Source organism: Hylaeus volcanicus, chromosome 1 (assembly GCF_026283585.1).
Source record: "Hylaeus volcanicus isolate JK05 chromosome 1, UHH_iyHylVolc1.0_haploid, whole genome shotgun sequence".
Lineage (NCBI taxonomy): Eukaryota > Metazoa > Arthropoda > Insecta > Hymenoptera > Colletidae > Hylaeus > Hylaeus volcanicus.
In genome coordinates this window covers 32016724-32044546 of record NC_071976.1, presented here as the reverse complement: position 1 = coordinate 32044546, position 27823 = coordinate 32016724, and the positions used below count along the sequence as shown (strand labels likewise).

At 42.8% G+C, this 27823-nt stretch overlaps 1 protein-coding gene and 1 long non-coding RNA gene across 5 annotated transcripts in view; both read left to right on the top strand.

Moving 5' to 3' along the window:
* LOC128880699 (cysteine-rich motor neuron 1 protein) overlaps positions 1-27823 on the top strand; it is a 242119-nt gene that overhangs the window by 135017 nt on the left and 79279 nt on the right. The window lies entirely within an intron of this gene.
* The window catches only part of LOC128880728 (uncharacterized), a 108888-nt gene that overhangs the window by 54644 nt on the left and 26421 nt on the right, over positions 1-27823 (top strand). Inside the window, exon 3 of one of the 3 annotated variants that reach the window (XR_008457904.1) lies at positions 16759-16773. The exons of the other annotated variants lie outside the window; for them this stretch is intronic. This is a non-coding gene — a long non-coding RNA (uncharacterized LOC128880728). Of the gene's footprint in view, positions 1-16758; positions 16774-27823 lie in introns of those variants that run through there. 3 annotated transcript variants of the gene reach the window in all.

The following is a 27823-nucleotide window of genomic DNA, read 5'->3' as shown; positions in this document are numbered from 1 at the left end:
TCGGGTCAGGGAGGAAATTTACTACCGAAACATGCGCGAACCTCGAAACGCAAAAACAAATGAATGGGCGAGTCAATCGGGAGCGGCGATGGAACCGAGTCGCGTTTTAATTCCATCCACGCGTTTACGTTCTAAATTGTTTGCAATCAACCAGTGGAATAGTTGCTGGACTCTTTAAAATATTAAACGAAACTTTACTTTACTTGTTATTCGTACCATTTTCTTTTTAACCGTGGTTCTTTATTACACGCCTTGATGCAACTCTTGCTCGAATTTTGAATACGGCTTCTTATTAAAATTTTGTGGAAGGGAGTGGAGAAAATTGAAGAGAAATTTGTAGTCGATGGCATTCGCGCGATATATCTCGCAGAGGGGACGTGTATCGAGACACTTCGAGTCGCGAAAAAGCGACTCGCCCCCAAGGTGGCTGACTGACGGCTGCGCAAAAATAGAACAAGTACGCCAGCGCTTTTAACGAGCACCAGAAATAATTGGCGTCTGTGGATGACGTAGTTGAAATATTTCGAGAATGATACGAGTATTGCCTCGCGGGCGCGATTTAATAATAGACACGCGTAACAACGTCGAGTTCCAGCGGCAATCGCGAACGCGCGTTGCACCTTTCGCAAGAAATCGATCCGTCGAGTGTCGCTGGATCGATCGATCCAACAAACGTGCTGCGTTTTAAACTCGAGTTTGAAGATGGAATTTTCAGAATTCCGGTTCTCCGACTCATTCAATCAGGAAGAAAATGTACTAGGTTAATGAGATCCAATGGTTCGGTGAATTTTTAATACGCTTCGGTATGTTTTATGCTCCGTTCCCAAACTCTGAATCTCAATCAAAAATAAAATACTCGTGAATGAGCATTCAAGGGTCAAAGGTGTCGCCTACAGGTGCATTTACCGTACTTCCGTTGCCAACGGGGACGATTTCGAAAGCGTGGCTACGCGAAGGTCGCAAGAACAAGGAAGCATATTTCCGGCATGCAGAGAGGGAAGAATTGGCGCGCGTTTCGAATCGCGTCTCGCGGAAGAAAAGGTCATCCCGCGAGGAGAAACGACGCTGGAGGAGAGCAGAGGGTTGGCGAGGAACGCAGCAGAGAAGGATAAGCTAGCGGTGTTTTGCTTCCCGTCTATTTCTGTCTGGTATGCCCGCGTAACCAACCGTTTTAATCGCGTAGCCACTAATAGACGGTAGCGTGTATGCAAACGCTGAAAACACGGAGAGTCGATCAGCTGAGTCGGCGTTTATTTGCTGGCCGCCGTCCGCCCTCTTTCACCTCTTTTTTTTTTCTCAACCACCCCCGCGATTTCTACGCATTCCCACGATGAATGGCTCGGGCAGCCATCGTCGAAACCGTCTGAAGCGAGTTTGCGCACGACTTATCTCCGATAGAGTTTCCCTTGGGATTGGAACGGAGGAGTGAACCATTTGTTTAAAGAAAACGCGTTGGGGAACATGGTGGACCCCTTGTAGAATTGATCGATTGTTGCCTTAGGAGTTACTTCGTTTAACCATCGAACATAGATAACGAGGCTTCGTTTTAAAACCGAACTTAAAGCTGCAGTGTATCATTTTCAAATAATATTTATTTGTTCCATGCCTCATCATTTATGATATCCACCATTCTTAAACAATTCTTATGTTATTATATTAGGTCTACCGGAAAGTTCTGTCGGTTCCGGTTGGAACAAGTTTCAATTTTGCAATCGGATTGCGATCAAATTTATTCAAGGCATAAAATATTTATTATTTTGTTTTATTCTAAAAATGGACAGAACTTTCCGGTAGACCCAATGCCACCTGGTGTCTCGATTCATTCCTGACAAACCTACTCGGTAACCTTTTCGACGTTGCATCCAGTGGACGAGTCCTCCTTAAAAGCGAGCCGAAAATTGTGCAGACCAAGCATCGGTACTCGAGGGCCCTCGAGTTAGCGAGAACGCTCGATTCGATTACGTTCGCGTGGAAACGGACAGATTTTAATTCGTTCCCGTTCCGTTGGTTTAATTCTGTTGCTGCTCGACGGCGACTTCTTGCCGCGGGAAGGGTTCGAAACGGTCCAAGGCGATGCAACTGGTTTACGTTTATCTGAGCGGAATTCATTAGCGAGGCCGCGTTGCGCGCGCAGTTATCACTCTATCGCGGAATTACTCGCGGATTAATACGTCGCGCTCGAAATTACCTGGGCCCGTGTAATCCCTCGCGCAAACAGAGCACTAGCGACACATGACCATACTATATCCCGGCTGGAACATAATACAATTCCACAAAGGACCCTATCGTCAAAGAAGCGACTGCGATTCACTGTACAGTACAGTACAGTACGCTGTCGATTCATACGCAACATACAAGCAGGTATTCGAGTCTTAAAATAGGATTTACTTCTCTTTTCCAATATTTTTTTTGTATTCAATCATTTATAACTGTAGCTTAAGTAGAAATATTTAATCGTCATTCTGTTATTGTATATTAAATTACCAGCCTTTTACATTCTTGACTTGAACTTCGTTACAATGTATACGTGACCTATCATAAGGCACAGAATTAATTTCTACGCGTAATAATTCCTCAAAAATATCCTCGAGCGGCGATATTTCATTCTCCTCGTGGTTTTTCCTTCCAGCAGAGACAGGAATGAGTATTAATGGGACAGGCAAGGTGCTTATTGTCGCGCAACAACCAACGCGTCCCTCGTTACCCTTCCCTCGAGTCCATCGATGAAAATAATCACCGTCTCCACTTTTTTCCCCCCGTTCCTGCTTGTGCACCGTGTCCCGAGGAAGGCGCGGGACGCAAAGCCTACGGAAGAGGCTGCAGAAAATCGAGATTAGTCGACGAAAGCACGAGGAAATTGTGTCGAGCTTGCTCCATTAGCTTCGTTATCTGTCTGATCCATTATGTTATTGATCTAGACAAAGAGCATTTTCAACGAGGGACGGAACTTTGAGCCACCTCTTTTCTACGTTGCATTATTTCCCGGCTTCCGTTTTTCCCTCTGTTCGCGCAGTTCTCAGCGACGCGACTAATTCCGTTCGATTGTACCTGCGTGCACACCTGAAATTCTCTCGAAACTTTATCAAACGTTTCGTTCGGCGAAACCTGGGACAATTAGCTGCGCGATTTAGGGATCGATTTCAATGCATTTAATAAATAAAAAGAAAGCGAGGGAATGTTAAGAAATAATTGGGAACACTCGCGGAGTAAATTACTCTCATAGACACTCGAAATATAGTTTCTGAAATATGGACCCGAGGTATTTGACTTGGAAGCACGAATTCATTTCTCCGTTGTTTCAATGTTTCTCAATTAATTTAATTATATTATCGACGAGATGGAGTACAAGATTTTGTTCAGAACTTAATATTCTCTTACAGACTTCTCTTTTTTATTCCTTCGCCTTTCACCATTTTCCTGAAACGTTCGTCGCGTGGAACGTTCGAGTGTATTGACTGCGTTCGATCTAGTTTTGAAAATCCGAATAGTGCTCGGGCGCGATGGGAGCGCTCAGGGGAAAAACAGACGGAAAAGAGTCAAAGGTTGAAAAGTTAAAAAGTTTTAAAAGCTACTCCGTTCAACGCGGAGTGGGTCCTCGACGAGAGCGAAACAGAAATCATGGCTCGTTTGCATCTTTCAGAGCGGCTTTACGGCTACGCCCACCCTCTCGAAACAGCGTTGCTTTTAAGTGTAATTAGGCAAATTGTGTTCGAAGCAATTGCGACGAAGCGCGAAGAACTGGCGAAGCCACGGTCTGAGAGGACGAGATAAGGGAGCGTCGTCAATTTCCAAAAATTACGCGTTCGATCGTCCTTGGTCCGTACAAATCTCCGTGGGTGACTTTAAGTCACCTACTTCAAAATTTTCTTTTCGTTTCCCGCTACCTTAGGCTACCAAGTGTCCATCGGTATCTTGTACTCGCATAGAGTGACAGTTTGCCTAGTTTCTGCTACATATTTTCTATATGTCCTTATGTCTATTCCATTGATTCGACAATAACAATTATGGAATTCCTTAAGATTTATTACACGATAATACATTAGGTCTACCAAACAGTTCTATCCATTCCGGTTACAAGTTTCAACAAGTGTGCCCATATTCATAAAAAAATGATATACAAATTGCAATCATGCTGGCAAGATGTCATAAATAATGATAAAAATTATATTATTTAATCAAATTTATTCGAGGTAGACCTAATATTTAAAAATAAACAAACGGTAGTTGCTCGTGAATCAACCTAATAGTTTCCATTACGATTAAATATTTACATGAAAAAAAAAAAAAAACATAAAAAGAATGTACGTATCCAACGTACATCGAACGTGCAAGCGACAGAAAATTTCGATAAATTCCAACGAAGCGTCTCGCACAGGGTTTTGGAATACACGTTCTATACAAGCCAAGCAAAGAGAAGGATCGAGTCGACGGAAACAGCCAAGTATAATACCTTCGTCGAGGAGTTTCGCTTACGAGGACGCTTCCTTCGCGAGCGTCTCAGTGCCAGCTGTGACCGTGCTCCTTTTTTCAATATTTACCCGTCATCGAGGGAGTGCTGGAACGATGAAATCCCGTTCTAGCGTTGATTCGATTACCGGGTAGTCGAGTAATTCGAAGCGCGCGCAAACAAACACCGGACCAGGAATTATTTCAGCCACTCGACCGAACGAATTATCGGGAACGCGTGGCATGGCAACTAAATAAATAGCTGCTGGTTCGCCGTTGGAACGAATAATGCATCATGGAGAATCGTTGGCGGGCCTCGACGATAAAAATCAATTAAACGTGGCGAATATTTGCCATTGCATTGGTTCGTAACGCCAATCGTTGTGCTCTATTCATTCGTAAACATACCTTTAAGTATGAACAGACCGTGGATATGTACGCATTTATGGCAAATATGGGTGAATTTATAAGAATAGTTTTCGATCGAGTAGAAACGCAATTTCCAACGCGAACTCGTGGGATGACCCGATACAGATGGTGAAATCCAGCGACTCCTCCGACTCGTCTTCGTTCGCGTTAAACGACTTTAAACACCCCGGTCGAATCGATGCGCACGATTAACCCTTTCTATCGCGAAAGCTCTAACGAGCAATCGGAACTTCCTCTTGGCAGCGATTCTTCGAAGGATTCGCACGGGGAGTCTCTCCCCGTTCCGAAAACTCGGAATTCTTCTTTCCTCCCCCGATTCCCGAACAATCGATCTTCTCGAGGAATTGTTCCGGGATCGAGGAGTTCCGTTCAATTTATTTTTTCGAGCCCAGTAGAACCTCGATTACTGCAGGAAATGGATGCCGAAGACTGGTGCGATAATCAAGGTAACCGATCTAACGAGCGGTAGTACACAATTCTACACGGTACATTCCAGATTTTATTTATAGCTTAACAACCTTCAACTCCAATAATTCGGGTACCATTATATTTTAAAAGTACTTGCTCGTGGTGTATCGATCGCTGCAGTTTTTAGATAAAAATTCCATTTGGTATCTCATAATCGTTAAACGTGGAATTAACGAGAGGCCATCTGTCACCTTATTTTCGTTTTAATAAAATTCTGCGCATATCCAGCGATGGCTTAGCTAACGAATCATGCGAAAACAGCTGTGATGGGCGGTATTTCAGAATATTCCAGCGTAGAGAAGGGGCGCTAGAGCCGTGGGCTTACGATACGTCAATCATTATTGGGGACAAGGCGGTAAGACTCTAGAAGTGCGCGTGGCCGATGTGAAGAGAAAATTCGAGGCTCGTAATCCTTTGATCCTTTGATAAATTAATGCACTCGTGCTTGTGCATTCCAGACAGATTTTTATACTTATGCAATTAGAAGAGGACACGTTTTGAAAGCGTTAATAAGTCCTTGTTGTATCTGTTGTTTTCATTCGCATCAAATTTCATCGAAAATCGAGCCCCGAAGCTAACGCATAATTCTCGTCGTTCGAATCACAAACCAGGCTGCGCCATGTCTTAACAGGTTGATTTCGTCGAAAACGAAATTCTCGGTAGTTTCCTTGTGGAATTTCAATGAGAGGCACGCGAAAACTCGCGATTTCCGTAGAAGGCGTCACTGGGCCAAGTCTGTGCAGGGAAACCTCTCAATCCACCACCGCCGGTGGGGGTTCTCCCTTTCTCGCGAGAGGGGCCACGGTATTCGAAGAACGCGAGATAACATTGAACGTAATTCGTGGTTTCCTATACGCGGCTGCGACTCGGTCGCTCGACGCGCGTCAACGAAATTGCGTTCCAAGACGAGAAACTCACTTTAGAACTTCGCTGTCGTTTACTTTGAGGAGGGAACGTCTCTCGGGCAGCAAGGAACATTGATATTCCGCATTTCTTTCCGACAATATCTTCCTGGAAAATTCTTGGACTCCGGTCTGGATTAGATCTAATTAGACCTAGATTTATATTTCTTCTTTAGTTCCGTCATTTCCTATTCCTTATACATTATTCTCCCAAATATTTTCCATCCATTATAGATTTTTTCCCCATCCATTTCATAGCGATTTGCGATTTTCTTGTTCCAAAATTTGTCGGGAATTCTGCACTTTTGGCGCTTTTGCGATTTGCATCTTTGTCGCTCTAAAATTGTTCGAGAATTCTACAATTCCTACAGCTTTGCGGTTTACGATATTGTTGTCTTAAAAGTATTCTGGATTGCAAACTTTGTTGCCAACAAGTTTTGGGAAGGAAATGACAAGGAAGTATCAAGGAAATGACACAAGAAAACCAGACAAAGAAAGAATTTGTCCAAAATTAATATTTACTAGCCATCAACTTAGTACGGTATAGATTGCACGCCTAATATTACAGTCTTAAGAAATCTACTGTACATTATGAAAAAATAAATTCAGGTGTAAATGTATCTGAAAATCGAAGTAAATTACTGAAAATTAAATAGGTGAAACATATTCGACATTCGAAGCGAATACTTTTGCAAACTGCGTTTCTCGTCGCCGTACCATGCATCTGACATCCATCGAACGCGAAACGGAAACGAGGCAAGCCTTGTCGATGCAGCTTATTTTTTCGCCAACGTTCGGATATTCCCCTACTCGAGAAAATCACGGACACGAACGTTTCCATCGAACGGTGATGGCCGATGAAAAACGAAACGTCTTTCTCGTCGGAGATTTTTCCCCGAGCTCACGTTCCAAAGTCGAGGGGAAATTTCTATGGCGAATCCGTGGGATCTCGATCGATCTCCCGTCGATATGATTCGCGATGTTCCAGGCTCGTTTCTTCCCAAATTACGCTCTGCCCTCGGATACGAAGCTGCCCGTGCCGTTTGCAAGGAAATTACGAATTAAGTCAATGTCGAAGGTGGGCGTCGACGCGGAGGCGCAAAAAAGTTTCCTCGAAAATCCTCCAAAACGACCGTGTTCGCGCAAACGACGCCTGATTAGGGTACCCTGATGGCGCACAGTTTACGCGACCTCTTCATTTTGTTAATCATTTTTTATTTAAGAATATTACGTTTCAACGCGTAAGATTTGGACGTAAATATGCGTTCAATAAATCACATTTGTTAAACTATGTCGTTAGCCACGGTCTGGGCCATCTGGGATCTCTTCAAGATTACAGTCTTGAAATATAATTAAGAAAATAAGAAACTCCATTACAATCATCCTATTGAATCCCAAAGCTAATTGAAACATGTCCAAGCCAAGAGATTCGAGTTACCACGCACTTATCATACCACCTCTCGTAGCGGGGGGATTCCAGTGACACTTACGCAAGTAGTTCGTATCCCTAGTGCACCATTTTGAACGCTGATGCGCAAAACTACACCGTCGATCCACCAGGTAACACGCGAAATCCTTTCTTACTCAAGTTTCAATGTATCCACCGCGAAAACTCTGTTGCATTAAAACGATGCGCATTCCAAAACACAACTTCGAGTTCCACGAATCGCTCTGTACGGAGTGTACTTATAGGGGACACGGAAAGTGACGCAACGCGACAAAGTAGCGACGAAGAGGAGCCTGGACGGGCAAATAAATCCGCTCGAAGGCCGATGACGCGAGTGCACTCGTTAAAGCGGTCGCAGTTAAATCACACGTAACGACCGAACGAGTAATAATTATACGTCCAGGTCGCGACATGAATATCGTCTCAGCTCGCCAGATGACTTCGGCGTCGACCACTCGACCAGCACCACTCGATAAACAGCATTAATGCAAACGAGCGTCGGGTTTCGTACGACGATTTCGATCGCCGTTCGCGAACCGACCTCGATCTGCATTCGAGTATCTCGAATTCGTATTGCGGCCCACGATCGATAAGCCTGGTATTAACGAGAGCCAGGTGTCGCGTGGTAATTCTTTCTTTTTTTTTTCTTCTTCTTTTTTAGATATACCAGCGTGTTCCTTCTTACTTCAGGAGGTTTCCTCGAAACAAGGGAACCGGTTTATTTAGAATCGTTAGGCTCGCGAAATACGACTAGTCGATCGAGTTTCCTACGCGTTTTCGATAGGCGATGGATTTATCTAGGCGAGCGTTTTTTATGTGTCGTGGGTAGGTCGATTTTATTATGCTTGCGAGTCTTGTAATTGGACGGATTACGTTTGTCGGTAGTCATAATTTTACGGGTGGAGGTTATGATTTGAAATTTAAAGAAAAATATGTCTTATCTTGTAAACAGTGTAGCGTGTAGTTTGTCGTTGACATTTTCTATATTTTTGCATTCATGCCCATCCTCGTGCATCTTTCAATACTTTCACCCGCTATAAATTCATAAACATCCACGGTCTGCTTATATTGTGTAGCGTTTGAGGAGGAAACCCTTTCATTGATAATACATTATTTTGCACCTACTATTTTACTATTTTCCAATTCTAGCGATGCGTTGGTTTCGAGAGAATGAGGTAGACATGCATATGCACGGGTATATAACAAAAAAAAGTAGAACGGAGAAATTTAATATTGAATTGGAAATTTCAATATTGTATTGAGAGTTTTAACATCAAGAGGTAAAATTTAATATAGAAAAACTGAGGGAATTTTAATGAAAAAAAAAAAAAAATTTGAGAATTTTATTATCCAAAGGAATGCAATAATAAACTACTAATTAGATTTTTAAGACGAAAATAGAATCGAATGGAATGCCATGGAACAGAGAATTTTAATAAACGATAAATAATTACGATGTTCAATTCCGAATTTTAATATCGGATTCAAACTTTTAATACAAAATGCAGAGAGTACTGAAACTTTTCATATCGAAATTCCGATCATTAAAGCAAAATTTATAATCCCTGCATGAACGAGAATTATAATTAATAACAAAGAACCTCGTTGTAAAAGTTCCAACTCCGCGATAAAACAACAATATAAAATTAAAAATATTTCAGCCTCCAACCTATCCCAACTTTTGATAAACCAACAAACCTTGTTCCCAAAGATCCGTGGCCTCCAGATATAATTAACACCTCGTCGCTTACACCGCGAGTGCGACTCGCTCCCTAATCCCACGGAGCCCCGTAAAAATCGTCGACGAGGAAACACAACGGACACCCAAACGGGGAGGGGGAAGTGCGTCGATGAATGAACGGTGTCTCCATTCGGCGAGCGCGTGCGTAAGCGCGTACGCGCGTGAGTGCGTGCCGTGGGCAACACGCGACGAGGGTGAACGCGCGTGACGGCCTGGCGCGAATGAATGGAGGAATTCAAGTCGCGTATTTTGGCGTCTGCGTCACGGCGTACGGCCACCGCGGCACGCGGAATGCACGCTCTCGTTCATTAATGATACTTTGCGTAATCGTGATTGGCATCCAGAGAGGCTGGAAACGAATCGCGGATTCATTCTTTGCTCGTTAGCCGTATAACGACCGGTTGACAATGAAAATTAGATACCTCGACACCTGTCGCGATCGGACACCGGCTGTGATCGCGTCGATGGAATCGAGGGGTTGGAATTCAACCTTTGGAGGGAGCGATTTCGATTTTGGTTTCTTTCTTTCGTGAGTGTAGGGTGTCTCGTGATGATTCATTGATGTACACGATATTTCTGTGATATATATGTATATGTATAGGTAGCTTTGATTGATATTAATTAGGATTTTATTATTAATTAAGATATTAATTATTGTTTTTTCTTGAAGAAGATACACGTGGGTAAGTAGAGAAAAGTTGTAAATGAAAAGTAGGTACACAATGATTGTCGGTCCGTGCTTTTCATCACTGGACCATCCTCACACCCTATAAGTTGCGGTCTCGATTTTCCTTCCTTCATTTCTTGTTATATCGCTATTCCTTCGCATGTCACACTTTTTATTACTAAACGAGGCCCTGCAACATTCCTTATAACGTCCAATTTCTTCGGGTATGTTCTCCATTACAATCTAATAATTTTTAAACACACAAGAAGACCATAAATCCCGATATGCACCTATATAATCTACTCGATAAAATGGAAACGTACCACGAAAGTAAAATGGAAAATGAACTAAAACAAATGGAGCAAAATAAAGTGGAGACTCTTTGGCGAAGATGAATTCCGATGATGTATTCCGCGCGATTCTGGTTTCCCTGAAATAAACTGAAAAAGAGGCGAACAGCGTGGAAACGGATGCATCGTGTAAATTCCGTTTCCGCGAGTGCAAACAGAAACGGTGGGGGAGCCCTGCGGGAAAGGGCGGAGCGCGGAGTCAACAAACAGAAAAGACGGGTACGTTGGAAAATGAATGAAGCTCGAGAGAAGAGCGAAACAGCCGTAGTTTTTCATGGGCGCCCTCCATTCTTTTCGGACGCCAGCAGCAACCAAACAACGCCCGACGCTGGGGACAAAAGGGTTCGCCAAGGTTCGGCACAAAACCCCAGCGAAATTCTTTGGCGGATAAGAATCTCGCCCAACGAACGAGAGATAACCGTTAATTCGGTATTGGCTGAACAAAAGAATGCAAATGAGCGTCGAAATTCCGCGCACAATGTTGGACAAATGAATTTTTATTTTCCATTTACGAGGCTTTAGCCAGGAAACGGATGCTTGATGGAATTTATATTTATGGTACTGTGCGTTGAATTTGATTCGTAATTTATATTATGTATATTGCATTCAATTGCATTCCGATTCGTATCATTTCTGTATTTGTCGTTTTTTCAATTTAATATCGAACAATTCGTTATAAATGAAATTAGAAATATCGTTGCAAGGTAGATCTGATCAAGAGGTATCTCGATTAATTAAAACTTTGCCTATGTAATCCTTTAGTGGAATAAACATCGGAATAAAATTCGTCCAAGTCTGCGAGAAGTCCTTTATTGCGAAACGGAGTCCCCTCGGGTATTCGTCTCGACGATCTCGCGATACGAATCATCTTTCTCGACGACGTGCGCGCCGAACTTCGGTAAATCGAAAACAAATATTAAAAACCTGATCGCAGAAGCGAGACGCAGCTGGAATAAACGAATGGAGAATTCCCTGTTGCGCGTACTTCGCGTCTTTCAATTATTTTTAACGACAACGCGCCTGTTTCAACCAGCTTCCTTCTGGGGAACAACAGGGAAAACAATTCTTTTAAATCGTACGCAGTACGATATTAAACTTAGACATCATGCTTGGAGCGATGTATTCAGAACGTTAGTTTAAATATTCCATTTATGTAGAATATATTTGATTAATTTATATATTTAGAGTACATTTTCTTAAATTATGTTTTCTGAAAAACTAGACAGCAGTACATCGAAACAAAAGAAATGATATTAATTCTATTTACGCACTGTCATGATAATTGTCGTAAAGGAGTGTCTACAATAAAAATTTATTCTAACACACTCGTGGACTATAAACGGATAAACAAAGGATACCTTTGTGCCTTCGTTTTATCAGCGAACACCGCTGTCCGTTCGCTCCACCCTCGATCCTCTTTTTTCGCCCCCGTTTTTGAAGAATGCAACCGTATCGGACATGACACGCGTCGCTTTTAGTGAAAAGTGCGCAAACTCGATGTCCGGGACTAGATTGACCGGGGAAAAACTGAAAGCTCGAATTTCGTAGTCGACGGAAGAAGAGAGTGGTTGTCGAAAACGACGTAACAACGTTTGGCACTACCCGAAACGGTTTCCCCAAACGATAAAATAAATACGACGGTCTGCGATTCCCGAACGAAGTTAATCGTTCGGATTTACAAGCTACGCGAATCGTTCCAACCATCGTAATGGCTGCTCCTAACCAAGCAATTTATATCACGAGTTTGTACCAATCATAGGATCGCTTAAGTCGATTTTTGGAGCCTTTGCTACTCGTTACCGCTTCAATTGTTATGCCTTCAAGTTAGATGAATGTCTAAAATTATTCCATTTTGGTTTCCTAGAGCCTCGAAGTATGTTGTAACAAATTATTCACAACAATTCATTGCGCAAAACTCCTCATAAAATTTACATTCCTCTCCCCTAAAATTCCGAACTCGATGCATCAATTTGCTCGAGCAAACATCGATAATATTCCAAAGGATGAAATAAATCATGAACAATCTGGAAATAATTTGAGTGTTCCCGGAGTGACAGGAAATTCCGTTCACCAAGCTTCACCGAGTTTTCGAGACGGAAAATTACTAGAGTCGCGCGAGCGTGTGGAGGAGCCTCTATAAAAAATTAATAAAGAACCGTCTCTCGACGACGATTCGATAATCTTAATTGGCGGTAAGCATCTATTTCGATCCAGTTCCCGGTACCGTCGATTCGAGAGCACTTTCTTCGCCCGTGAATCACTGCGCTGGCACGCGGTGATGTCAATCTTTGCTCAGCTGACTGCGAAAAATACTGACGAGCCTCACCTCCGCCGCCAGATCTTTCCTCGTCCTTGCATTCTTTCCAGCGAACCGAGCTCGACTTTGTCCCCGCGATGCCCGTCTCAGGCTGATACCACGATGAATGGAATCGATTAACTCGATCATCCACATACTAGGTGTACGAATAAATTTACGTTTCAACTCTGGCTTAAGCAGAAATACTCTAATGCCCTCGTTGACTTGTAACGTTCTTGACGGCAGGAGGCTTACTTAAAATGTTGAGAGTCTTAAAACTCTGGCTTAAAATCAGAGACGAGCAAAGTTTTATTCGAAACGATACGAACTCGACGTATCTGTTTATGTATTTTCAGTGATCTCAGGAGTTGAAATATCAAAAAGAAAATATATAAAGTAAGCATTCCCTCCAGAGTTTACGTACTTTTGAAGAATACAAATTGCACCAGCATCGAGCAAATAAAGAAGCAAATAACCTTATCAATTTTCGCCGTCCCAGTCGCCAGTCTCTTTGCGTCATGTTTTCAGAGGCTATCAAGTAAACGATCAACCCTGTCATTTTTTTTTTCCAAGCTATTTCTTTATATACCGCCGCAATTATTCGGCTCAAGCTGGGAAGCAATGGTTCGTCGATTCTTTTAAGCGAGAAACAGAGGCTGCCTCGGGGAGGAAAAAGGGTCTAACGAAACGAGGTCATTTGTTTTCTACCGGGGCAAAACTCAACTCTCCCGCGCAGATAAAGCGGACGACATTTTAATTACATACAAATTTTCCATATGTTGCGCCTGGGCTTTTCACCGCGGAAGAGGATTCCGGGGTGGAAAATTTGTCGGACGAAAGGCTATTATCGCTAGCTTATTACTTACCAAGCACGCGGGCAAAACGAACACGTAACCGCTGACGCGGCGCAAAAAGGTTCGCCGCGACTACACGGTGGTTCAAAAGTCGTTTGCCCACCCGTGTGTTGCGAATTAAAAGCAAACGACGAGAAACAAATTTGTTGATTTTATCGCGGAGCTGAGAAAACAGACCTACGAAAACACAGCTTGGTGGAGTGTAGGACAATTTCACAAGATTGGAATAAATGAAATTAAATAGAATTATCAAGTTGTAATTGATAGGATTGTAGGGAATTATTTAGAATTTATTTAAGGTCATGGTGACGCTCTCGTTGTCGAGTTTGGTATTTTAAATATTTAATTAAATTTCACTTTGAAGAATCGTAAGCATTCTTACAGCTCAACTCATATTCCCTTGCCTATGTTATTTTCAAATATTGTAACACCTACGCTTGGAGTCTCCCGCATTTCGTGGCTCGCTTAAGTATACATTACCTTCGAACAACCCCAGAGAAAATAATTGATGAAATATTCGTTATTCCAAAGAGCGAGAAATTTTTCAAATCGTTCACCAACTTTCGCGCCACTCTGTGGTCAAGGAATTCGTTCATATTTTCTATTCGTTATTTTCAGAAACACGGTTCAATTCTCGCCGCGATTGTAACGCGTCGTTGCTCGACGTGTTGTCTAACGAACACGCTGCCATCGCGAATAGAATAGAATAGAATAGAATAAAATAGAAGATCCCGCTCGATTGTTTTGCCGTTACTCGTTAGTTGAATAAAGTTTCTACCTGCCGGCTGGCGCAAAATGAAAAACAGCGGGGAGGAAAAAGAACGAGAGGAAAGAAGGAATACCGAAACACAGTGTAGCGATCGGTTGCACGCGCAGACGTGCTTTAAATTGAGAACAAACACGCGTGGTTGCGCTGCACTCGTATCCTGCGGCAGCTGAATCATCCAGAAAATAAAATACACAATATCCGTCGACGTCGAACGCGAATCGATCTTGCGACTGTCGAAACAACTGCGAGGAGAACGAGTCGTCTTTTTACTCCAAAGTATTTCCTAATAGCTTCGCCGATAACGTATCAATAGTTTCTCTTCGAGGCTTTCTTGCATAGGGGATTTCTTATAATTTTCAAAGATAACAGAGATGGTGGTAGGGCGGATGAGATCGATGTTTTCTGGTTCCTAGGAGTTAGTAGTGTGGCATTGAAGAAGTTGAAGAATCGTAGATTGAAAAATTGTAGTATCAAGGATTTAAAAAATTGAAGCAATTCGCTTTCAGCTCATTTTCTCCTCTATTCTCTACACTTGACTCTCCAAAGCGCGGATTCCACCTTGCCTACCTCCGCCAGGCACCAGTCGCCGCGATCTAGCGATCTATCGCGATCCACGTTACGTAACCGTCTGAAATCACTGCGCCCAGTGCGAATGGCTGTCGTGCACGAGAAAAAGTCCCGATAAAATACGCAATCCAGGGGTAATTTCGTCGGGAGCGCAGGTTTCGATAAATCTCGACCTCGTCTGGAGCGCGGCGTGCCAACCTGATATACCTACGCGCGAATTCGAAGCCGTTGCGCCATTGTTTGTCTGCCTCGATGCCGGCCGGGGCTTTCGATATTTATCGATCTTGTCGCTCGCAGCGGCTCGCCCGTTGCGCAACGCACGCGAATCGAGCGTAAAATACCCGCGACAACTCGACCGCCTCGCGGGCAACCGATCGATATACCAGTTATCGTTTCACGTGTTGTGCCTTCGACTGTTTCGTTGTCACCGTGAAATACGTACGCGCGGATGGCTCGACGGATGGACGCGACGGGACGATATCGTTCGGATAAGGGTAGCCCACTGTTTTCGTCAGGCTCAATTTTTTCCATAGCGCGGTAAATTGTTCCTGTGTTTGAATGATCTTTTAGGATCCCTTGCTGGGTCCTTTAGGACAGTACCGGAGACATTAGGTAGATTATAAGTGGGTGAAATTAGTCGATGAGTTGCTTTTGAATTTTCGTAAAATTGAGGAATATATTTGATACCATTTGATTATAGTTCTAGTTTTTTTTTTTTGTACAAAAGTTGCTTGTTACAAAAAAGGAAATTATATAGAGAAAATAATTTATTCTTATATAGAGTCAGTCCCATGAGTGTTCGTAGCCTTTGTGTCTGAAGAATCTATCGAAGAGTCTGAATTAAAAGACAGGAATTACCAACAACTGAATTAACAACAGGAAACATTTATTTGCAAACATCGAATGTCTATCATTTAATTTAGACAAATTTCTTTTCTACACGTAGAGGATACGAATACTTTTGAGCCTGACTGTATCCCTGTTATTTGTAATTACAATCGATCTTGTACGTTGAACCTCGTTGGATATTCATCCTGTAAATATCGGGAGCGTTTCCGTAAACGAATAAATAAATCGAATCAAAGATTCGTCGAGGGTGCACCGTCGCAGAGTGACCTCCATCGTTCGCGTCGTTGTGGCGATAACGCTTTGACGAGTTCAACGAGATGCAATGGAGGATCGTTCGAGGTGATAATTGATTCGGCCTTTTATTTAACCGGTCTCTACGTTCCTCGATCGATCGTCAATTTACGACCTTCTGCGACCCCGAGCGACCCCATCGATGCATCTCGTTGAATTCAGTTTAGTCCGTTGCGTCAAAAAGACTCGGCTGGCCGAGTCTGACCATATACGACTGATTTCCTTCCGCGGCTGAACAGTCTTCCTCTTTAAAAATATTCATACACACTGTTGCCTTTGATACGTATGATATCAGACACGCGTACAAAGTATTCCCAAATTTATTTTAATAAATATTTATGGTACGAAGCGAGCTCTATTCCAAATGGAATATACGCGGGTATTAGTCCAAAAATGTTGGTCCATAAAATATTTATGAAACAAAGCAGACTCCATGTTCAAATAAAATATTCTCTGTATATTTTCGATCTAAAAATTTACCAACAGCCCTACCTAACCCAATATAACCAAACTATTCATAAAAATGAAACCACGGAAAATTCCAGACACCAACACCTTTTCACCCCGCAAGAAGGAAAGTCCTCCGCCATATTCCAACGTTTCCTAACTTCTTTCTATCACACTTTACGGGTTAGTTGTCCGAACACATCGCCTCTAACTCTTTATTTTCCTCTCGTTTCAGGTAAGTCCGGAAAAGCTCGCGTTGGCAGAGTCCGTGGGTCGTAAGTAGCACTCGACGAGGCGAGAAATTCTCGTGAAAGCGGGTCCCGAGGGCGCGGGCGTGTTCGATATTAATTCACGGCATCAAAATCTCCATCGACTGGGTAGAATGGACGGTCGCGTAAATTATTCGCGGGTAATCGACGAAATTGTTTTCCCAGCAGTTCGATATTTCATCGTTAACCGGCGCGCGCTCGTCGGACGTGCTAATATAATACGGGAAAAGGAACAGGGACGAGCGTAACAAGGTTAACCAGTGCAAATGACAAGGGAGTCTTCTAACGATAATGGATACCGCGATGTTTACTCACTGTGCCCGCACTACCTTTGTACGTAAATTAATGAGACCCCACCTGGGAGTGCCAATTCCCACCCTCCACGGAAACGAAGCGAAAGTCCTTTTGGGCGGACACAAACCTGTCTCGAAACGGGACCGGAACTTTGTATTAATTTCATTTCAAATTTTTTTCTCGATCCTTTCCCTCCTTCGACGTTATTATTCAAACATTCTTTATCTTTGTACGTTATGTCTACAATTTCATTTGCTCTCGTTCCCGCGTGATACTCGTCTACGTACGACATCAACATTTATTTTTATTAATAGTCACCGTACCTCATTCACTATATTCAGAGCCGTGAAAAATAAAAACCCGATCGCTCGAATTAGCCGTAAACCATCAATGTCTGGGAATATGAGCAAGTTGTCGGTAATCGAGACAGCCTGTAAATATTCGATCCCTAGCAGCATCCCTGAACGTTCAATTCGAATTTAATAACCACGAATAAAAATCTGCCCGTGCGCGTGTTTGCTTTATCACGGTCGATTAATCGAAATTAATCGAATATATCGAACGGTCGATTAATCGAATATATCGAACGGTCGACGTAATTGGAGCGCTTAATCACATTTATCGTAATCCGTCGACGTCCCGATTGTTGAACAATTTCGCCGTCGACCGGCCAGCCGTGTTCATTATACGCCGTTTGTTCTGGATATCGGTGTAATTAATTCGGTAAACGGCGTTTATTCCGTCCGCGTACCATTCACTGTAATCGCGTCCTTTCTCTTTCTAACGCTGATCGGAGTAAACACTAATCAAACGTGAACTTTTTCGCTCGTGTTATTCGATAGGAATTGGAAGAAATTATGTTGAGTAACGGAGTCAGGAGCGAGACTGTTGAACCTACTAAAATGGTTCCACTAACTTTGGTTTACGAGAAAAATAAATAATAATAAATAACTAAATACTTAATAAATTACTAATAAATAACTTAAATTAGTAAAAACATCGACTACTTTATCGCTCCAGCAGAGTTAAAACGTTGCCGTTACTCTGACCTCCGCATTAGTTAACTGCTTAAACGGGACCCACAAATGGACAAAATTAGGACGAACGATTAAGGACAAAGGTAGCGCGTTTTAATGGGAAATAGGTCGTGTGCGTTAAACGAGAAAAAGTTGCAAGAGCATGTGCGAGAAAACCGGGCTCGAAATTCGGGCACGTAACGCACGAGCGTGGATAGATATAACCGAGAACTGTGTTAGATAAATTGCAGTGCAAATCGAGTTAGACAGTCTCGGGAGAAATACATGTCCACGGTGACGTAAAGTTAATCATCCCCAGGAAGAAATATTCCGAAGAAAGCAACTCGGGAAACGAAATATAGCATTGCTTTGTTTTCAGGATCTCCTTTTATAGACATGAAAGAGTTTAATAATGAAATACGGATGGAGAAAAAATTCTTTTCTAGAATAGAAGGCTTCTCTACAAGGCTTTTCTACTGTAGTAGTTGACGCTAGGTTTGCGGAGCATGGTGACTATTATTCGTTTCACAAGGAAAGTCACAGAAACCATTTAGATTTCTGTTCAACCACTCATGCTTCGAATTACTTCTGTAATAGACGGAAACGTTATCGAAAAGTTGCCAGAAAATCAAATAAAAACAAACAATGCACCGACGATAATTCAAACCTCCGTAAACCTAGTATAAGAGAAGCATCATGAAAATAGTAAAATTGAAACCTACGAACAGTACCCCTCGATGAAAGAACCTAAACAAAACTCTCTGCTCGGCCTCCCTTAAAAATACTCCAATATTCGACGTCCAAACAAACTCGGCCTAAAAACGGGGCAATCGAACGAACTCGATCAAATTTCCAAGCTACTCGCAAGGTGCTCGATCCCAGCCTGGGATTAACATCAACGAGGGGAAGTCCCGTCGCGCTCGTCATTTTTCATCGGTGTCGTTTTCCCTTCTCTCGGAACCGAACGACTAAAAAGTTGGTTCGTCCACCGCAGCCGACCCGTAATCGACCAGGCAATCGTTGAATTCCGGCGACTGGGGAACGATTTCGCGTTTTCCGGTCGAGAGGCCACCTCGAACGGGCGAACGCGGAATCGAGAGATCGTTTAATTAAACCGCCCCCACCCACCTCCTCCAAAATGCTCGCGCATCCATCGAGCGTGCAACGAGCGCGACAACTACTCGGCTAACTGGTCCGAAAAACATCGTCGTTCCTGCATTCGAAATATGATTCTAATTTATTCCAGCCACGTTTATTCGACCGTTCGAATCGCGGAGGCGAACGTTAGACGGGGAGGTGCCGCGGAGGCTAGCACTGAGAGCGAGAGCGAGACGGAAGCCCGGGTCGACCAACCGAGAGAAAACCTGTTGAGTGATTATTACCCTTCTTACCACCGGCTCCGGTCTCTTTTTCTGTCGAGCGAATTACACGAGCCGTGAAGTCGTTTTTCTTCTCTCCACGCAAATCGTCCCTGCGCGAACCTGATCCAACTGGATCCGAAAGGCCCTGGTTAGGTCTACGCAGGACGGCCGTCGCGAGTCGCTGTCAAAGTGCGACGTTGGATTCTTCTTGGCTTTTTCTACCCTTTGGAGTTCTTTCAGTGTTCATAATCTTCAGCTCTCTAACGACACGTTATTATTTTCTTGTCGCTATGGTACCAATGGTACGGGACACGGGGGTGGCATTTGCTCGAAATGATTGTTGATATAAAAATTAGGCTCTGGATGTTTGTGATTTTCTAATGATATCCCTGCTACTGTTTTCTAATCCAAATGAAACTTTTATGGGTTCCTCTTTACACCTGGAATGAAAGCATGACCTACCTCTTATATGTATTGTTTAATTAATGTATGGAACTACTCGTGTTTGTGATTTCCCTGTACCTCCCGCTACTTTAGATCAATCCAAATAGAACCTTGCCCAGTTGCTATTTATGAATATGCTGCTGAACGATACCTTTATTTAGCCTCTGCTTTAAAAAATAACAAAGTGTTACCGACTACAGCTTGTAAGAAAATTCTACCAAGTAAGGTATCAAGTGAAACGTTATTTCATGTTTGTTTCCTGTTCCCAAGTAACGCATAGAAAATCATTTCTGAGGTACAAGAGCTCTCCACACTTCTTTGTCTACTCGTTATTATTCAAAACAATGCATCCTTATTCCATTTCATGCGAAAAGAAAGCGTTCATCTTTTGTTTCGAAGGGCCAAATAAAACATTCAAAGAATGATTTTCGTTGGAATAATCCTTTGACGATTCTCTGTTTGATGCACAAACAATCCAAAGAAATACAAATGCTGTATGGACGCATAAAGAGGAAAATTAATTGTTCGCTAACTTTACTAATTCCATCGCGAGCGACGTTTTATATATAAAGTGTTATTTTACCGAGCATCCCAGGCACCGTGAAGTTTGTCAATTTTGTTGGTTGCGTCGAACAACTTCAGGCGCAGTTTGATTGTTTATTACAATCGTATCAGACTCCGAACTTGCTCGACATAATCGAAACAATTGGCGAACTCTCTATTACATTATCCGGTGCTCCCACGCGGGAGCAAATAGAGGCAAAAGAACTTTTACAATTAACTTTTATTACAATCGTATCAAACTACCTCCGAAGTTGCGCGACGCGGTCAAACGAATTGACAAACTTTCCCTAACGGTGTTACCTATAAAACCTGTTCACGCTTTTGTCCTGTTTCTCTTTAACGTCGCATTAATTTATCCCGGTAGGAATGAAACTGCAAATTAGACCTGGAATCTATGCACGAACGCGAGAAATTTTTCGAACACAAGTTCGCAGTTTTCTGCTTGCCCGTTCAATTGAATTTACAATTACGATTCGCTGAACAAGCAGTCGTCAACGAAGTCAAAACCGCCGCGCGGCCGGATTAATCGAATTAATCGAAAGCTTGCGAGGGAACGAGTCGACGAACTTGTCAGAGATCAGGGGTTCCGCTAATGGAACGGACCAGCAACTTTTGCGTTTGTTCAGCCGCGAAACGGAATATTCCGCTCAGGTAACTTAATCGGCTATTTCAGAAGCGGTGCTTATAAATGTGCCTCGAAACTGGATGGCGTACTCTAGTTCGAAATTATTGTTATTATTGCGCGAGTGACGCGTTAATGTTGAGCTTCGCATGACCTGGTGCCAACTGCATACGACGCCGACGGTTAAATAAAACGTGTGCTTTTGTGTGGGTACATTCGCCCCATGGGAATCTTAACATTAATCTTTTCGATGCTCTGCACGAGTATATTCGTCAAATTATTTTGTTCTTGTCATGCTCAAGACGAGTTACATCGCATGAGCTTATTGTTAACGAGTTAACTCGTCTTGAGCTCTTTCCTATTTAAAAAGCTCGTGCGATTTGACTCGTCTTGAGCACGACAAGAACAAAATAATTTAACGAGTATACTCGCGCAGAGCTCCGAAAAGTTTAATACAACTAGCGTACCGATTTTTTTATTTACACGTATAAACGTATTTAAACCGTGTAAACTCATGTAAATACATACGAACAAAGTATACTCTCGAAACCTTTTTGTAGCGTATAAACTGCGCGAATACATACGAACACATATAAATCATGTAAACTCATGTAAACACATATAGACTACGTAAACTCGTTTTAACCATGCAAGCCCATGAAAACCCAGTAAACGATGTAAACAAATACAAACACACATAAACCATGTAACCTCGTATAAACTTCTGAACCCACGTAACACATTTTCCCCATACTCATTCCGTTGCTGGATGTTAGGAGTCAATCCACGCCAGAGTTTCAATTATTTCGGACAGCCGCGAGAGCAAAAGAAGGAAAGCGGCCCGCAGTAAATAACGGCAGTCCTCAACGCAAAGCACGCGACAAGTATCGTTTGAATTCATCGCGGGGAATTGGCGCGAATTAACGGCGAGACAATTGGAAGATATTTCGAGTATCGCCGAGGCAACTGTTGCGTCGTTCTCGCGAGCGCGCACCCGATATTCATCGAGCTGTTAAAGTTCCCCGGTTCTTAGCATGTACGTGTCCCGATGTGTATTTTTTCCATCTAAAATTTGGCCGTCGCGCATCAGGATACGCGTTATCTGTTCGAGTGGCCGGAATACCGATATCTCCGTTGCGAGTCGCTAGCTCGCGAATGGAATGCGAGTTTATCATTGTGCCAACTAACGAACATTCCACGCGGTGCTGCGCATATGTATATGTAACTGCTTGTGCGCGCGTGCGTTGCATACGCTCGAGTCGAGACGAAGAGAAGCACTCAGGTGAAACGCCACCGTGCAAATATTTACCGAAATTGAACGTTTTTTCGTTTCGCGTAAGGCGCTGGCGCTCGCCAGTGTCCGTTCGAGTACTCGGAGTGAAAGGATGGCGTTGAAATATCGTAAGGGTTTCGAAAGGCACGAATTTTGGGTAAGAGAAGGTACTGATGGTTAGGTCCTATGGTTAGAAAACTGTATCTACGCTCGAGAAAAGTTGCGTCGGAGGAACTCGTTTTCAGGTCTGTTTATAAGTCACCATGTGCGAGCTCTTGTAAGCTGTTATAAATAATGTACGTCGATGTGAAACGTATAAATTTATATCGATTATACGAAGAACGTAAACGTATGTAAACGCATGCGACTCACGAACCACGAAGACCCATCTAAGCCCACATAAACCCCCAACATTATTCCACCCTTGCATTCTGTCAAATGCGTAAAATACATAATCTATATAAGTGAAATATCTGCTTCCAAGAGCATCTGCATTCCATTCAATTATTCCACGACCAACGGACACAGTAAACAACGCCGAACGCAAAGGAAGCCGGAGTTTTGACGAGCAAAAACACGCTCTGAATAAAATTCGCTAAAACAGAGGGGTGAAAAAAAGTAGAGGTATTCGTCCTATCCATCGCGACTCCGAACAAACGCCAACACGTTTATCGATTCGCAGTTTGCTACTTGAAAACGATTCCAGTTCGATGGAATGAGGCGCATCGGAACGCACCGAAGATTTAATCCGCGACATCGATACCTGGCGTACTCGAAACGTTATCGGTCATGACTAAGGACTTCGAGCTCGTTAATCGATGCCTGGGTCCTCTTTGGAGCGAACGCGTCGATTCGATCCGAATCCGATGGCGAAAATAACTATCGTCTTGCGAAGATATCGGCTGTCGATTGACGAGTTCGTTCTCTCGCGTCGAGCCAATCAAAAAAATACCGTTTCGCCCGCCGGCTGGAATTCGTCATTGAGTGGATCCTTTGCTCGTTATTGGCCGTGTCGGCGTTTTGTTTGCTTTGAGAAACGCGGCGCTTCGAGAGTGAAATCCGCGCTGTTATCGATCGCGATTTCGTCCCGAATGGATTTCGATTAAAAATTTTACGAAATCATTTCAAATAAAAGCTTCGCGTGCAGAGTACTGTATAGAAAAAAGAACGTTGAAATTTCACGCAGATTTACAGATTAATTTTTATATTTATCGACTCGAAGTTTAAATTAAAAACTGATTAAATTGTAAGTGTAAATAAAAAAATCAATGTTCTATTTTATTTTGATAATTCCGTCCATCGTAAGTTTAAATTAAAAACTGATTAAATTGTAAGCGTAAATACGAAAATCAAGGTTCTATTTTATTTTGATAATTCCGTCCATCGTTTCCGAGATAAAATTGCAGAGAGGTTACGTGTTTGCGCGTACCTCGGCCTTCGAGAAATCTTCGAGCGCGGTTGTCGTCGTCAAGGACGCTAATCTACCTACAAATATTCGATCCGCGACGCGTGTAAACCGCGGGCACTCACGCACGCGGAGTTCGCGGTTTCTTTAGAGCTTGGTCCAGTGAATTTTCAAAATATTCCACGATCGGTGATCCGAATCATTGCTTACATTAAAAGGAAACTCTCGATTTATTTGTGTTTTGCTTCTCAAATTGTCGTTTCGGTCCATCTGGTGCCTGGTACTCTTCCGAATAGTATTATGACACTATCGCGTGTATTCCATATTTGTCTTCGAGTTTAATTTTTTCCCAACGACCAGCGTCGTTGTCTAAATGTTAACGGCCAACGTCGTTTTCCCGTGAACGTCTTCGTCGCGAAGTGCGGTCGTACGAGTACTTCGCGGGTCCTTCGAAAACAGGAAACAACGTCCATTTCCTGTAACGAGGAATCGTTACGCGCCGGGAAGGTTCATCGCGGGTCGCGTTTTCCCCGTGTTCTCGGAGTCGTCAGTTCGTTGCCGCTTGCGCCATCGTCTCGCGAAATCGATGGTCCCGGATTTCCTTTGGCCTGTTGCCATCCGCAAACGCTGGGACGTCCTCGTCCCGACCCACGAGTTATTATCTTTCGGTGCGGCGTTTCCGAAAATCGCGTCTTTGATCGTGGAAATTAAATTAGCTCGGTATTTGAAACATTAAAAGAAATTTTAATGAACCGACATAAAAAGCGTTTTCTTAATTTTTGAAAAATCGGGTCAGGAATTTTCTTGATATATAAATTGAGATGCCCTAATTTCATTCGAATTTTATGTATGGCAACACGAACCGAATTGAATGAACGAATAACCTAGTTTAACTTGTGAACATTTATAAATATTTATAGGGTAAGGAACACTCTCAACTCTTACAAGCATCGTCATAAAACTTGCTGGTCCCTCGCATTCAAATAAAAATTTCTCAGAGTGTAAATAAAAATAAATCTCGGTATAATCAAAAAGTGTACACGATGTCAACAAAATAAATATTAGTAACGGAGTACGATTTTGGTTTCGTAGACAATTTTAGAAGCACTTGGTGTAACAAGAACCCGAGAAAATTGTTTTCAAAATGAATCGTAAACAGATCGATAACGAGAGCAGCCAATGCTCCCGACACCCTCCCAAGTAGTATTTCTCCTTTTGTGCTTCTGTGTACCTTTCTCATTCGCTGATGCGTGAATAAACACTAGGATCTACGATATCGTTTCGGTGAGGCTTTAATTTTTCCGCGGGCTCGAGTGAAACTGTTAACTTCTGCAAATAACAGCTGTTTGTCGACTTGTAACTTTCAAATCATTTTCACTGTTTTCAATTAATTTTTTACACCTCCGCTTTCTTGCAGAACTCCTTCGACCTTTCTTTATACATATATAAGAAGTTCTGCACGTGGAGACGGTGTGCACGTTTCTATAAGTATGTCACGCTTGAAACTTCCTCCAAGAGTATTTAAATATTTTCTGAATTAATAAATTTGTTCTCCAAACAAACCCCAGAGTCTATGCTGAACATTTCAAATCAAATTTATTTTTTAGAATTCTGCACGAATAAAATTCAATATCTACAGAAACAGGAGACTCCTAGGCATTCCAAGACTACGGAAACAATGATATACCGCGCCAAAATGATTTCAAACCTCTCCATATTGGTTCAAATTCTCGTCTGATCTTCGCTTTGGCCCGCCCATGATGCCCTCAACAAGTCGAAAAAGTTCTTCGGGAATTCGGTGAGAAACCGCGAGGCGATCGAGACAGCGCCACCAGTTTCTTCGACGATCTTAATGGGATACGAAAGCTCGGGCTGTTTGCTAATTGCAAACGGCTGGAAACAAACGGCTTGCCGTCTGTGTTTGCCTATTATAACGTATGTATGTAAATGTCGAAGTCCCCGAGTTCCTGCAATGCGGGACTTGGTAAAATATTTGATTAACGGCGCTTCCTTCGGTTGGCTCGCGCTTTCGAGAGCGGTTTCTCGCAGCCGGGGAGAACCAGGCAATCAACAAGTAACGACATTTCCATTCGATGGCTCCGGCAGTTGGCGAGCAAATATTTTGTTAAATTTAAAACTTTACCATCTGCGGGAATCGCGCGTAAACCGAACCGAATGTCTTCCGAACTGCTTAACGCAACCATTACATAATTTACGGACCATGTAGCTGGAAAGCAATTTCATCCATCGCTTCCTGGGGTTCCCTTTGGGTGTCACCCAAACGATTTTTCACCACAGATGCAAGATCAGGAGTTGCTATACTTCACAGTCCTCTCGTTTGCGGTGCTCTATAATCGCTAATTGCCTGAGCAATCGCTGCCGGTATTAATTAAAAAAGGTAGACGATAGGTACAAAGAGCTCCAGTAAATGGTACATCAGTTCCAGAAAAGAAAAGTGAAAAGATTCAGAGAAATGTAACAAATTCTGCGATTAATACAAAGTGTATCAGGAGAACTGAACACCTTTTGTAAATAATAAATCTCTCACCCCGTATAGTTGATTTGATCTCTCTAGTACCAAGTATTGAGAAGAATTAGACTCCCCGTCGCGGTAAGACTGGGAATCGATACCCTTGCAACGCGGAGGAGTAAGCGTCTGACCTAAGCTCCTTAGAATTTTAAATGGCAAGATCATTTGTCCCGGGCTGAGAAACGAGGACGCATCCCCTACCAGGAGTCGGTTAATCGCTTCGAACGAACGAAGGAAACGACCGTCCGACATTCCGAATATCTGGAACGAACGAGCGACGTAATTGGCCGGTCATTTGTTTCCGATTCAATTTCGATCGTTTATCATGGCTCCAGGACGACCAACGTCTCGATCTACGCTCTTATCCAACAATACTAAATTCTCGCGGGAGAGTGCTCGCTGCTGCGCATAAACGACTATCCGGAGCAATATAGTTTACAGTGCTAACGAATATAGTTCGAATAAAATATTCTCTGTATATTTTCAATCGAGACAAACATGCCTAGAAATAACCTTAGATACAGGAACTACGGCCCTAGAATGACCCTAAAATACTCGAACTTTGAAATGACCGCAGACCACGGACTACTGTGACCTCCATTTACGAAATGAATAAATAAGCAACAGCAAGTCGAAAACACGTAGCCATCTCGTCTCGACTGAATTAACTTTTACCCAACGTATTAATGGATTCACCTGAAATCTAAGAGTAGAACCAGGTCCAAAAAGTATAGAATCCAGCCAATAAAGGGGCGATTCCTCACGGGAGTGGACGCGATAAAAGTCGACGGGCCTGCAGGCGGGCGTCAAGCTCGAATATATTTCGCGAACTTAAACACTGAAGCTCCTTTCATTAAAAACATTATTTACGCTGGTACTTTGTTACTCCAGACGGGTATTGCCGGTTCTTTGTTTACGGCAGCCTCGAGAGCGAATCGAGGCGTCCGTCGTCGAGTCAAAGAGAAAGGGAGGTGTTCCCTCCGCGAAGCGCTGATTTCGCGAAGCTAGATCTTCCGTGTTCTGCAAACATCGGGGAAAAAAGTCAGCTCGTTGACGCGAGCGTGCAGCATCGTCTACAGCTCGCTTGCTTCCGATCTCGAGATGAGCCTTCGATTTAACGACGGATTTCTCCCTCGATATCGTCGCTTTTTAATATTTTCGAGAGTGTTTGGACGGTGTGATGAAAATTCGCAACGACGGATTCGCGAAAACGAATTTTGAGAAGCTGAATTTTTGTCTGGGGATGTTTGGGAATTTTGTGACGCTTTGACACATACTCGTGCATGAATTAAAAATATTTCAGCTACGAGTTACTTTATATAATCTTAGACATCGAAAGTAAGGCTTTGAAACGATCCTAAATATAGAGTGTCCCTAAAATGACTTTGGACATAGAATGTGATCTATATGACCTGTACGATCTTGATCTAAATAACGTACAACCAAATAGCAACCTCGAATTATGACCTGCTCTATTGATTTCCTAAAAATTAATTTCCAAAGAATACTACTTTCCCAGTTT